This window comes from Apis cerana, linkage group LG8, assembly GCF_029169275.1.
Source record: "Apis cerana isolate GH-2021 linkage group LG8, AcerK_1.0, whole genome shotgun sequence".
Classification (NCBI taxonomy): Eukaryota; Metazoa; Arthropoda; class Insecta; order Hymenoptera; family Apidae; genus Apis; species Apis cerana.
In genome coordinates this window covers 4187538-4203293 of record NC_083859.1, presented here as the reverse complement: position 1 = coordinate 4203293, position 15756 = coordinate 4187538, and the positions used below count along the sequence as shown (strand labels likewise).

General features: G+C 32.4%; 1 long non-coding RNA gene across 1 annotated transcript; it reads right to left on the bottom strand.

Moving 5' to 3' along the window:
• Positions 1–11239: 11239 nt before the first annotated feature.
• On the bottom strand, positions 11240–13857 carry LOC114577195 (uncharacterized). Its single transcript, XR_003697045.2, has 3 exons — positions 12835–13857; positions 12370–12581; positions 11240–11801 (listed from the first exon to the last, which is right to left on the bottom strand). It is a non-coding gene; the product is annotated as an uncharacterized LOC114577195 (long non-coding RNA).
• Between the last annotated feature and the right edge of the window lie 1899 nt (positions 13858–15756).

Genomic DNA, 15756 nt, shown 5'->3' with positions numbered 1-15756 from the left:
ATTATTTTATTTTGCGTAATTTTAAGTTTTTGTAATTATAATATACTATTTTATTTTATTTCTTTTTTTTTTTTATCTACAGATATTTATTTCGTAAAAGGTTAAATTATATTCCTGTTTTTTCCAGAGTTGAGATATTTTTATTTTTTCTTATTGTATTCAAGGCGTTTAAAGTAGAAAGTTTATCAACTTTGGAATATCCAATTCACTCGATAATCAATTATTTGGGTAATATGGTTACAGGGATCATACGATTTCGAATGAACACGTGCTTCGAATTCTGTTTTAAGAATTTATCAAATATTATACTTTACTTATACATGTGATTGTCAGTTTAATAAGTACACGAAAGAACTAAAAATATAATAAAAATCGGTGATAATCGGCCAGGAAAGAAAAATTCCTTCGCGATTACGATTCTATATATATACACTCATCGAAAAAAAAACGATGTAAAACGAGTACGAATAATATAAAAGTTACGTTAAAATTTTCAAATTGATATATTGTTTAAGATATATTTCCACATCGTTTTTATATATCTATATAAAATTTATTTATATACGAAGCATCATTTATACAAAAATATCATCTCATGATATAAAAATGTAGCAATTCTATATTCTTATCCTAAATCTTTTATCGAAATTCTCCAAATTTAAGCTTCCTCGTCAAAACTTCGAAGAGAGAATCGAACAGAATGGAACAAATTTTCCTCGATGCACGTGAATTTCAATTCTCGATATTCTCAATTGTACGTTGTTACGTGGACGCAAGGATCTCGAGCAAAGGTCATTACACATAGGCTTAATCAAGATGCTTCGTATCAATGCCGCTAGGTCAAACGGTTTCACAATTCGCGACCCTCCTCCTGGATGGAATAAAACCGGGCATCGTGGCTGGTGCACCCGGTTAAATCATATGATTCTGCGACCTGGCTCGTTCGAAAGACCGGCACGCGTCCACGCGATTATTATTACTTTTATGTAAGAGGCGGGGTGGGGAGAGGGCGAATGGACGAGGGCGCTTTTATCACGCTTTCGTCACGCTGAACGATAGAACGATTATCCAGGATCCGAGTGACTCACCGGCGCTTCGACTTCCACACGTGGTTCTTTGGACAAACACTTTCCTCCGTTTTTCTGAGATATTATTTTTCTGAGGATTTATAAGATGATGGTAATCTCGATATTTTATTCGATAGAGGAAATGATCGATCGTTGTATACATTATTGGAATGATATGATTCGATGAAATGGAATTTTGAAAATAAATATTTAATGCAAATGATTTAATATAAGTGATTGTTATATATGGTGAAAAGTAATAAGAGAATTTATTGGACAATGGTTCAGAAATATTTCCTTTTTTCTTGATAAAGTAGTCTTCTCAAATTAATTTCGACTTTTCTTAACAAGTTTTGCAAATCGTGACGAATATTTTCTCGACGATATATTCTGGCACGAGGAGATGATCGATATCTGTTACAAGTTGTTGAGAAACTTGGTCTTTTGTGATGATACGACTGGATTCCCTTAATATAATCCCAGATTTGCGAAGTACAGGCTTACGAAACGAGCATGACTCGATCTGGCGATTACAGATAACACGTACTTTATATCAATTTATATCAATACCTCGCGACCTCTCATCGAACTATCTTCACGTACATTATTTCCATATAAAATGGATCTCATCACTCTTGCGATTTAAGTAATCCCGTTTCCTAATCTCCAAGTGTACACGATTTCATTTCAACCTCTCAATACAGAGATCTCTCGTCGAGAAGAGAGAGGAGAAAGAAAAGTAAACGGAGAGTGACTCGACAAACGTGCCTATAATTTCATCCCTATTAATTCTAAATTTCCTAGCCATTTCAGAAAATATAGATCCACTATCTATAAATAAATTTTCGTTAATATTAACGAAAAATAATCAAATCTATTTCCTACGAATTATTTATTACTTTATTACAGCCAATATAATTTATATTTCCAACATAAAAGCACCAAGAAAAATTAAAAACTAAAAGTCAATAATTACATATACACGATTTATTTATTTATTTATTTATTTTTTGCTTTATTACACAAAATATCCATCCAGTGTTGGTCGATTTCTCTTCGAACATTCTTACAATCCCAATTAGACAAAATGATTCGTCTCACCAGACGAATACGAGTTTTCGGCCAATCGCATGAGGAGGCAATGAGGAGCGACCCGATTTCCAGGAATCCCTGTTCCGTTTCTTCTAAGCGCGTCCGTGTTTCCTGGTACACCCCGCCATTGATAATCTAAATATAAACGCCACCAAGTCGGCCGTGTAGGAGAAAAGCGTGCCGCTCCCCGGTTGACCTCATCCGCGGGTTCCATAGGGTTATCGGCTTGTAACTCGCTTCCCTTATCGGTTATCATTGCCCCGTCGGCGCCGTGACCGCCGAAAAAATGTACCCGTCGGTCTCACCGGCCGATTCAAACATGGAGGACACGGGTTTCTGAAGAATCCACAATGTGCTCTTTTTTTTTTTTTTTTTTTTCTAAGTATCCAAGTACCTCACGATATCTTAGATTAGATAGAATTCTCTGAGTCTTGATAGTCTTCATTGAAGATAGGGAGAGTCTTTTTTTTTTAAGGGGATGAGATAACGGGAAATTTTATGGTGGATTCAGGGTAGAGATTGGAAAAGATTGGAAGAAGTTAATTTTTAAGTTGTTTTGAACATTTGGAGATCGATTGAGGGTAAATGGATTACACGCCTAATTATTCGTGAGATGATTCGATTAGAGATGTGAACATATTTGTTAATGAAAGTTAATACAGTGCAAACATGGGATATAAAAATATTGCTATTTGGTGAGGATCAAACGTATTCATATTTAATTGAAGTTTCATTTTTTGTAAAGTTAAAAATTTGTATGTGTTTGCCTTTAATTCTAAGTTGGATAAGTTGATATAAATATGGAGATGGAACGAAATACAAAGTTTTTATTAATTATAATAATGAACAAAAAAATTGTGCAGAAATAAAATCAAAATAGAAGAAAGATAGAAATTATCCAAAAGTTGTAAAATAAAAATATTTTGTACACGTTTTCTACGTATATCTGTATATAAAAAAAATTAAAGATTGATAAAAGATATATTTTAAAAAAAACACTATTTCTCGATATACTGATTATACTCGAGTACAAGTTTATTTTTATGATTGGCCAACTCCGATCGATATTTTTAGTAAATGTACGACCAAAAGAGGATCCCGTTATCTCGCTTATCTTTAGGACCTAAAGGGATCCAATTATGCGGTCATAATTTTCGGAATCAAATTCCATGACCCCTCCTTGTGACTTCATAGAATCGTAATATATTTCTTGTTTTTCCAAGGAATCTCATAAAAATCTAAAAATACTCTAAAATGATCTTTAAATGAATATCTCGAGAATAAGGTATTACAGCCTTATTTTCCCTCTGTGTAACGAAGCTATAAATCAAATAACATGGTATAGCACTTTCCAATTATAGATCATGAAATTTATTTCTTATGATAATGCTCTCCTAAAATACTTTACTGGCGCCTTTTGATCTAATTTTATTTATCTAAGGAGGATAAAAAAAAGACACACGGAATCTGTTGTTCGAACGGGAAAAAATGCAAAAGTAGATAAGATTGGTAATTGGAAAAATTGAAAAAGAGTTCTAATCTCGTTTATGATAAATTTAACTAACAAGATTTATTCGAATTTTCGAACGTCCTACGATTCTATCCTTATCCAATTTATCAATTATAATACTACTCCATTTTTTCAAATGATATAAAAAAAAAATTGTCAACAGATATAATACAATTTTGGTCATACAAATTAATAATTTTAATTACGATATCGTTATCGAATATCAATTTGTGTCGTTGAAAGATGGATCATGCTTATTGAAATGAAAAAAAAAAAATCTTACTAATTAAGTGAATCAATGTATGCATCTTTTGCATATAATCAATTTGCAAATCGTTCAACTGTCAAAGACTTGGAATGAATCATTTGAAATGAAACATTACTCAATTTTTAGATCAATAAGAGACATATGTGCAAAAGATTTTAAGGACTCGCGGATTCATAATGGTTTTTCCGCGAAAGAATCGAAAATATACTGAGGGGTGACGTGACGGCGTTAAAAACGACTATAAAGCCGATTTACAAGCTCGTAACTTAGAATATTAAAACGATTATAAAATTAAAACGAGCAGAGAGTTAGTAAAAATAGTATTTTATGGTTACATGATTCTTTGTAGGATTCGTTAAAAGATTTATCTTATTTGACTTCTAAATATATATTGAAAAGTGATTTATCGATTTTTAAATTTCTCTCATTTTAAAAATATAAATGTATGTGATAAAATACGATGAGATCATTTTTGTTGATTGCTAACTAAATTTTATATTAACATAATTGAAAGAAATATTACATCGAAATATTACATTTATAAAAAATTTTTTCGAAAACTCCATTTCGTTCCCTAAATTGAATTTATCTTTGATATTTGATATATAAAATTATGATTAATAGGTAATAGTTAATAATCAATACGACTTTAAAACACTTTAACGATCATGTTGGATTAAAATGATATATATTACTTTTATAATTTTTAAATAATAATTTAAAGATTTGATTTTTGAAGAATTATGAAAAGAATGAAAAATTGTAAAAAATATATTTACAAATACTCTACAAAATTTCTACTTATATTTATCTTAATTATGAAAGAAATAAAAAAATATGTTTACAAAATCTGCATTTATCGATATCAATTTCTGATAATAAAAATTGTTAATTCACCATTCACGATGTCTCATATGCATGTATACGATGGAATTGCAAGCGATAATCTTCTTGCTGCGACATATTGCGCGTGATTTATTGAGATATTGATAATCCACGATCGAAATTAATAAACAAACGATTGTTTGTTTCGTGGTTTCGCGAAAAAAAGTCACGTTTTCCGGTAAAAAAAAAGTCAATCTTGCATTTAATTTCGTCTGTTGTTATTCGTTTGCATATCTTGCAGCGATAAAACGAACTATATTCTTCCCAGAATCTTCTTCCGTCCAGATATCGAATGTGCTTAAAAGAATAATATCTGCTGCATAATGCAATGCATGATTTAAGAAACGTTACATAATTATTACGCAATACCTGCGAAGAATCTTAATAAATTTCACAAGTTCTCAAATGTTGCAATCATTGTTTCGAAAATCGGTTTGTCGTCAGATCAATTCAGATTTTGAAGCAATTTTTAAATATAGAATGGCAAAAGAGGAATTTTTAAATTCCAGAATTCAAAAGATGTATAAAAATGTTTAAGTTTGATAAATTTAAAAAATAATAAAAACAACTGGAGTTTGTATAGATTTTCAATAAGATTCAATCTCAAAATTAAAAATGTTTTTGTTACAACATTAATTCTTTTGTTGCTGCAAATGAATATGATATTTCATTATAAATTTCAGCATAATTTGAGCAAAAATCAATGTCCCAGTTTATTTCATTTTCAATTTTATTCTCTCTGCGATTTTTAATCATGATTAAAGTAACACTACCAACCCAACTGCATTTCATACAATTATTATTGTTTGACAAGAAATAAATTCAAATTAAACAAGCTAACCAGCTTAAAGTTTCGTCAGCAGTTATTTTAATTCAATTAAACATCAACAATAGCTCATAAATTATCCTTCAGCTATCTCTGCAAATATGTTTCCCAACATTTCAACCTAACTTCCTTCGGTCAACAAGGTAGCCATGTTGAAACAACGATCGTTTGTTATTAATCAAGAATCCTAATCGTGCCTTAAGATAGACAGACAAGATGAATAAAATTAAACATCAATAAGAAAGAATCATTATGCTCTCTCGAACAGTAAAACATTATTATGTATACTCGAGTACGAAAATAGAACAAACTCATAAATCATTTAATTTTAAAAAATTTTACAAATACAAATACAATAAAAATTCTTAGCAATAAAGTTAAGATGAACTTTATTGATAAATACGAATAATAATAATTACTTAAAAAAAAAAATACACTTACAGGATATGTAACAATAAATATACCATTTTTCCACTGAACACCTGTTACACCAACACTTACCTCGCGCCAATCACGATCCAATTATTAAACAACGATCCGTAATTATCGATCGAGAGTCTACACATACCCATACAGTTGGATATTCTCCATGACCTGACACGATTCTCCACCAAACGATAGAGAAAGGATATTGTTGACTAGGGGTGACGATGTCTACCAACGAACCTCTCTCCTGTCTATTAATACACGGCTCGCTCGTAAAAAACCCATTACCCGTTCGAGAATAATTGCGACAATAAAGATTGAAGTTTCAATTATAACGCGGCCGCCCATTAACGACCGGTTTTTAACGCTGGCGAGCGCACTCTCGCCTCTTCGCCACTCCATTCTCTCCTCTCGCTCCTTTCAATTGATTGACCTCTGAACCGATGTGAACGTTTCAAGATAGCGCGGGGCTCGTTCTGCGCCCTCTCTGTCCCTCTTTCCACGGGAAAGAACGAAGCCACGATGTGTCATGCACCTTATTGAATATCTCTCGTGTTTGTCCGCGGCCATTACGTATTCACGATCTCGTCTTTTATATGCGCGTTACAATAATAATTGTTGGACGGCCGCGGGGTAAAGTTTCATGTTTAAATATAGAACAATAAGAGAACGAAAACGCGGTGGATGCGGACGGGACAGCGTAATATTCCGAATATTTAGTCGAACGCCGCGGAAAAAGTCGGAGATTGATAAGGAGGAAGAGTCGAGAGATAACGATGGCTGGTGGGGACTCTGAGTCTGGTAGAACTTCGCGGTGGTTCGATGAAAGAGATTTTTTTTTCTTTCGTAGATATCGATTTGTTTGAAATCCGTAGATAGATGAGTTACCTTTGAGATTATTCATTGATCGCTTCTGTTTCGTTAACGATACGTATTTATGCTTAAAAATGCATTACATAATTACTTCTTTTAATTATTAATTCGTGAAATTTTGTACGATTATGGGGTGAATTTCTGAAGAATGTAAAAATATTATTTCTTTCTCGATATAGAATATACTTTACAATCTCTTAAAGATTAAAACCAAGATAGTGTAAATGTAAATAAATGTTAAAATCACTTTGCAATTAATAAAAGCATAATCCTATAGATATACATCTAAAAAAGAATCAAAAGGCTATTCGTAAATAAAGAATGTTTTTCGCCGGTGTGTATGTTTTACAGTCGATCGAAAAATTCTCATGGGATTGTATAACTCGTGTAATTGCACGCGGCACGCGCATGTTTCACGGAGCAACGTTCAGGGTGTGTTATTCACGAATCGGTTACGACAATTGTGTAACCGATGTTTTTCCTTCCAAGTGCTGTTTGGGTTCAACTCGATATGTTTACGAGAAGATACTCTTTAACAATGGCGATTAGGAAACGATTTCAATACAAGAAGAATTTTTTTTTTAAATAATTGATACTTCTCGATGACTTCTTTTAGATAAAATAGTTTTTTTTTTATTCTTTCTTAATGGTAGAGTTATACATTTAGTGACTGATTTCGTTGCACGTTATTCTTCCGATCGAATGATAAATTACAAGTTAATAATAAAAAAAGTCATCGAAGAGTTTAGACTTGATTTGAATGTTTTAAAGGCATTATAATTTTTAGGATATAATTCTTGTGTAAAAACGTTCTCCTCTTTGTAAAAACAGTTACTTTTTCCTTTTAATCTCCTTCTGATAAAGGATAATAAGGCATTACTCTTTCAGAAACTAAATCGTATTTTCTTAACGGAGTAACAGAACTCAAGATAGAGTTACTCATCGTCCGTTTATAGAATTCAATTTACCCTGTTCGATTCGGTGACTAGTCGGCGCATGATCATTTCTCGATACAAGTAACATTCCTCGATACAAATTGCCTAGGGGACGCCAGCCTCAAGTATAAAAATACAATTATGCATGCAATCTGCGAAGACGGTTGTTTTGCTGATTTACGCCGTCGAGGTCCAAGTTCAGACGCCACGATCGACCTGGCTGCGCCGTTGGGACTGGCTGGTGTCGACGACATCCTTATCGTTGTACCGATCGGAAAACATCCACGTCGGCTACTCACTCATTTATAGACACGTACCACTTAGGTGAGCGTGTCATTAGAAACCCGATAATTTAACATTTTCAAATACTTTATATTTCACAAGACAAATTTTATTAATTAATTTTACGAAGGACACGTAGAACTTTCAATGTTTCAAATTGATCGATTCAAGTTAAAGTTGATTGGCTTTAGATGAAATTTATTTTAAAATTTTAATTAATCAAGTTTCCAAATTTATCATAGAACTGTAACAAAAATCATTCAGCTTGATCAATTTAAATTAATCAATGTATATCAAATATGAAAATTCACTTATGCTGTATATACCATAACATAAGCAGTAAAGTACGATCTTTCTATAATAATTCAATAATTAAGAATTTCGAGTCATTCACTTTCATAATACGATATCTCGAAAAATAAAAGAAATATTAACCAAGAATATGGGATATTCTCTTTAAATTATCGTTTATCCATACGCACGATATTCTAAAAAAGCATTCCATTGTTTGGTTCAGCGTGGTCAGGTCTGGACACCAATTACACAAGCAACCGAGGGTTAAGGAACCGGAGACCCGGAGGTCTGAGGTGTCGCGACCGATTATTTCGGCGGTTCAAGGGCCTTAAATGAGAAAAAGAGAAAAGTTAGAGAGCCGGTGGATTCGCGTGTCTGCCAATTATTACCGGTAATCACGATAATGGCGTGTGTCAATCGGGCAGAAGAGCGGCTTCGTCACCCGGCTCTCGACGATAGCAGAGGTCAATCCGGCTTGTACTAATGGCTTGCAACACCAGGGATGCGTGCATGAGCAAGGTGCATGATCAGTCAACGACAATGAGGTAAGTACGTATGGTAACACCGATTAAGATGATCCTCGCCGGAGACCTACTTCTTTCACGTGTTCCTCGGCTCTCTCTCGCACGTGTACTCTCCGCGACCCTAACCCCGCACCCATCCGCGCCAATTCAGGAAGTTTAGATTGTCGGAGCCAATTTGGTCGCGTGCAGTTCAGCCGCGTATAAGCATTAGTTAGGATTAGACGAGGATTAGTTTCGATTCGAGTGACTTGATTTCTTTTTCTTTTTTTTTTTGTTTAGAGCGAGATAAAAATTGAAGATTCGGGATTGTTTTGTTTTAATTTTATCATTGATCGACGATATCGGTCGTATGATCTTGATCGAAATTGAGAGAAATTGAGGAAAACGATTTGAGAAGAACAGATAAAAATTTGGAAGAAAGATGTATATGTTATTGGTAATGATTGGATAATATTGATCGAATAACTTGATTGATTTGGAGGACGAGTTTTTGGATTTTTCGTCGATCGCGCTGTGATTTTTGCGTCAAGGAATTTTGGAATTTTGAAACTTTTGGAAAATTTGGACGTAGCAATTTCGAGCGTTCCATTTATTTCACATTGTATCTCTATGTATGGAATTTTAGAAATTCGATGGGCCATTTATTGTGCAATCGACTTTTCTTTGCCTTTTTTTTTTCTTTCATTTCGTTGTTTCGCGATATTCCTTTGAAGAATATTTTGGAAAGAGCAAACCGATATTTTATGAATAGAATTTTTGAAATTTTCAATTCTTTGCTATTTCGTAATATTCGATTAGTTTTAGAAAATAAATAAATTCTTTTGTTTGTGAAACTATATTTTGGAAAGAATATTTTTTGAAAAATTTGTATTATTTTTTTTAAATATTTTCAAATCATATTTGAGGACAAATTGAGCAGAGATTATGATGCCAATAAATTATAGGCTCTTATTATAGTCGATCGAATGATTTACGATCGAAATACAGATGAGACTGAACCACTTATTCTCAAATCCATTAAAGGCGAGCAATTTGGCAAGATGTCAGACAGAAAATTATTCCAAACTGTACATTAAGACTAATCATATATTGAATTAGATGGAATTACAATGTAACAATAAATGTATTAGATCAACATGAACATTATTTCAATTATTATTTTATCTTATAAATGTTTGTCAAAAAGTGTTCATACAAATTTAACATAAAGGAATTATTTTATTATATCGAAATAATTTCGATACGAATCTTGAACCAAAATTTATTTTTTTTAAAGAATAATAGAATATAAAAATAAATATCCTTTATAATCTTTTATAAAATTAATGGTGCTTAATATCAATTCTTGAATAATTAATTTTCACAAATCTGATACGAATTCGAAGCGAAGGGAGAGTGTTCTAAATGTCGGTCGGAAAACAATTATGTCAATTACGGCCAGAGGCACAATCATGTTTGATCATTTAACCGAACGAGGCATTAGGTGAATTAGATCACTAAGCTGAATTATTTTCGCCAATCATTCCGCTCTCGGTCCGCTCGAGTTCCGTCCCATTCGATTAGTGTAAACCCTACTATTAACCTGTTGAGTCTGCCCTATCGTAAATGCCGCGTGTTAAACGCTCGCTCTGGTTCACCGTGATTGCCCTCCTAAATAAAGAAGTGATATTACAGTGGCATGGGTGAGCTGTTCTGGACATTCGATGGAATTGTTATTGTAAAAATGATCTATTTATTTTTTTGGATTTATCTCATTTTCATCCACCGTCATAGTTTAATTTTTTTTTTATTTCATAACGTAACGTTGAATTATATGAATTAAAATGTAACGTTAAAATTATCCTAGATTTTAGAAAGTATTGGTTAAAGTAGGTAGCGCGTGTTTCTTTATTAAGTTTGAGGATTTATTAGATATTTTATTTCATATTAGAAAGTATTGTTGGAACATTTATTTTATATGTTAAAAAGCATTATTGGTTATTAGTGTTTGTGTTATTTTAGAAAGTATTTTAGAAAGTGAATTCTTGTTTGATTAGAAAATATTCTTGAAACTTTTTTTTCTTCAACGATTGCTATTTTTTTCTTTTTTTTGTAACACGAAATCTCAAAATTACATATTATATAAACTTATACATATAGATTGGATAGATTCTATCGAGATTGAATTTTATTATTCCGTAATCATATAATAATTATTCTTAGAAAGAATATAAGAATTATGTAGTTATAAAAATTTGTATCGATAAAGAAATGATTTATTAAAGAACTTTCATGTCGTTTACATCATCAAATTTTTATTTCACAAACAATCTCTAAAAACTTTCCATTAAAAAAAAGAAACAAATAGTACGATCGCGCTCAACTATTTTTATCAAAGTAAAATTTGTTTGTCAATTAAAAAGAAAGAAACAATTATCGATGTACCTTTTCGAAACATTAAAAATCTGTTTCGATCTGAAAAAAATCATGTTGCCAAAAACGAGGAACGATACGAATCGATACATCTCTCATTTTATATTTATCTTCCATCATTTTGAAGAAAAAAAGTCCTTCAGCACGGTACAACAAGTAGTTACGCACGATGATTATTCCCACACGTGTCAAGATTGACGTCATTGATCTCACGACATGTGCGACAGTTGAGAACACGCTTGCAGGTCGTTGACGACGATGACGACCGGTCCGTGACTTTTATGCCGCGGCACGAGCGTCAACATGGCGTTTATCATCGGGAAACGATATAGCGAGCGCAAGATGGCGATTGCGACCGTTTGCACTCGTGCGTTCGAGCCAACGGAGGCAATCATCCGAAGTTTACCCTACATATTCAATTTAGATCGTTAGTTCGCGCTGGATTGCGCGTTTATTGCATGCATTACGATTTTATTACACAGGAGGGAGAGGAATCTTTCCTATGGTGTATACACTCTACACGGAGTGAAACGCTGTGCGCGTATTTTTCACTTTTGGAAATTAATTTTTCGACATTTTGCTTCGAAAACGAAAAACTTTTTGTCTCGTTCAGATATTCGATATTTCTAAATAGGTAATAAACGAAAAATCTTTTAGATTTTTTCAGATTTTGATATATAAATAGATAATGAATGTTTGTGCAAATTAATATTTTTGAGAACTCAGAGTCAGGAGAAATGAATGAAAATTTATTTGATTTTATATACGTATTTGAATATTATTATTTTTCTAATATTATTCATCGATGAATATTGGATCTTGCTTTGGTCGAAAGGAAATGTAAAATTTTGAAAAATTTTGATTGTTTGAGAAGATTTAAAATTTTTGGGAATAACTTAATCTCGTTTCGAATTTATTTAAAAAATAACGAGGAACCATTAATCTTGTTAAGGTCTGGCTTATTATTTGGCGAACCTTGTACTTGTTTACAATTCTTCTTTACAATCGTGTTGCGTCCCATTTGCCACTGATATTTTTCACATCCTCTGGATCAAGGCCGGATGAATTGAGACGCAGAAAGAATAACTAGAAAAGAATTTTATACGAAAGAGAAGTAAATACTCCCCATCAAATCGTAAACTTGCTTAGAAAACTTCAATTCTTGATATTACTTCTTCCAGTGTTATCTAGAATCCATAATAACTAATCAATCCTCGTCACTTCATTAAACTTTACGCTTAGAACATTCAAATATTCCACGATTTATCTAAATTATAAATAGACCTCATCACAAACTAGATCTCATCTACTATGTATATTCACCGCTTAAATCGTTTATATTAAATTGCAACGAAATATAAAACATATATATTCAAAAAAAAATGCAAATAAAGTCATCAAAACATTATTTCTCAATGAATTCAACAGACAAATACTTACCTATCTCTAAATGTACATATTCTTGCTTTACTAAAACCAAAACTCTAATACATAGACCACACACGTAACACTAAACAATATTCCAATATATACACTTTGTTGAAACGTTATTCCTAAATATTCGTTCAAAGTCAAAATTGGAAAAAATCCAAATGTGAATAAAATCGACACGAGTATTCGTACTATCAGTAGTAGAGGCAAGTGGTTGGTCAGCCCGAAATTACATACGCACCTCGATCTTCACTCCTCATCGATTCTCACATGTGATAAAACAGTTGCTTCGAAGCGCTCACTTTCCTCCTCGTGATTCGTGCATACACAAACAGATCCTCCACTAGTGTACGCTCGTCCTCGTTCGATCGGATACGGCCTCAGAGGCAGCTTTATCGCCCCCCCGCGAGCCACGTAGCCCCGATTTCAAAGTGCAGTCAACAGCAGTGTGCACGTGATTCCAGCCCAGAATCGGACCTAGATTCGGCCACAGCTGCACACCCGTCTACCCACCACTATCCCCCTGTCTAGTTTCCTAGGGAAAAATAGACTTGGTGGAAAACAGATAGACAGGAATGATCGACAGCGCATACGATACTGTCTGGAAGACGCTCGAACTTAACCCCGTTCTCGACGCTCCCAGGAAGCAAGTCTAGACATGAGAGATTACTGTGTGTACAACTATTGTGTTCGTCGATTTGTTTGAGAATATTATTGGATAGTTTTGATTCTTCAGGGGGAAGAATTTAGACAGGGTTTTGGATTGGATAAAGTGAAATTGAATTTTTTGGCGAGCGTATATTTGATGGTGTTGTAAGATGGTGGAACATTTTTGAGAATATTTTTGTGTAGTTTATTTGAGTAATTTAATAGAATTCTTTTGGATGATTTTTTTTTAATTTAATTTAATTACATAAAATTACAAAATTGTGCAAGATATGTACAGCGAAATTAAATTACATTTATCAATCGAATGGTGATTTAGAATTTTTATTTTACAAAATGTCAATGGAACAATAGATATAATTATTGTGATTAAAGCAATAATTATCATGATTGTGTATAATTTATGCAACTCATGGAAAACTCTTGAATTTAGATTTCAATGCAGAATGATTTATGTAATGTGCATTTTGTAGTCGAGAAAAAATGTGAAATAATTTATGCTATTGAAGTGATTTTTGAGCATACGAGGCAATACTATATAATAAAAAATCAACGCTAACGTAGCAATAAAAATTCTTATCACAGATAAAATTAGTCTGATGGTTTTGAAAGAACTGAAAAACTTCGCGTGTAAGAAATTATCTGCTCTGGTTCTAAAGATATATATTCATCAAAAAATTCCATCATTGAAGAAGGTAACAATCCTTCGAATAACCCATTAAAATTTTTCTTAAATCGAATTCTTTCAATAATACAAAATTAAAATTGAAAGTTTTTAGATATTTAAGAGACAGAGAATATCTATAAAATATCTTCAGGCCATTAGGTTAGGTTAAGTTAATTTGAACATTATCATTACATATAACTCTTTCTAATTTCTGAATAAAAAAAAAAAATTATCTGAAGTCAAAAAGAAAATTTCGAATCTCGTATCCAAAATTATTATTATTAAGTATATTTTAGAACGTTATAATAATATAATACTATAATTATCTATGATACTATATCATTAAGGTAATATTATCATAAATTACGATAATTTATCACGACCATTGCAAAAGCATTCGAATCTTCTTTCTTCACGATCATATATCATTTTCGTACGATAATAAAAATAAAAAAAAAAAAGAGAACGTTTCACGTCATCACTCTAATTGATACGCGAATTCCTACCTATCTACGTAACGAAACCGATAAATCGACACCATACGCGCCTCGGATATCATCGCGAAAATCCAAAGAATTCCTTTATAAATTGCTATCACGCGCAGATAAAGTGCACTATAACACGACACGTGGAGAAACTTGCTGGCCACCGCACTAATTGAACATGATAACGAAGACTTGACCATGTCGAACATCGATACCTCACGATAATTTCAACGTGGAAAACCACGATAAATAATCAACAAACAAAGGGAAACAAAGGCATCAGATTTGGCAAATTTTATCTCGTTTCCTTGTTTAGACAAAAGATGATATATTGGACTTATTGTTATTACAAATGCAAATATATTTATATACTTGTATAAAAATGGAGAGAATGAGTTTATAAATGATATGCACGATTCGATTAACGAAAAATATGGCACGTGAGAATTATCACGGCAGAAAGATAAAAAAAAAAAATGACGTCATTGACGAGTTTGTAAACGTTGATATGCATGATTTGATTCACGTAAAATGAGTCACGATATATGCATATTATATATCCATATAATACGTATATTATATATATATGTATGTATGTGTGTGTGTGTATGTTGCTATTTTTGTAAAAGTTTAGATGGAATACCGTGATAAGTTATTTTTAGTTCATTTACAATCATGGATTCAAATGACTGTTAAATTTTGAATTGCGAAAATTCAATTCGAGAAAAAGAGAAAACATAAATCTGATCATAAAAGGATACTAAATGCTATTACAATATTTGTGAATATATTCAGCGTAACGTAATAAAAGAAATGTTAGTCATCGTATTTTTTCTTGCGGTTTTCTTCTTCTATAAATAGATGAATAATGTATTCCTATACCAGCTTAGAAACGAGATTCATGAACAGGTATGGAATTCGTTCAAAAAAGATAGCAAGGGCGCAGCCATGGAAATAGTAAAACTGATAGCCTGTACTGTTCTGCCTATCCCGTGTCTAATACCAGTAATACAATAAACATAGACGAAGTATCGATGTACGAGGTTCGCGAAACCCGTTACACGGGTTTATAAATATCCCTCGTTTTGCGTAACCAAACAGGAAAGTGATCAG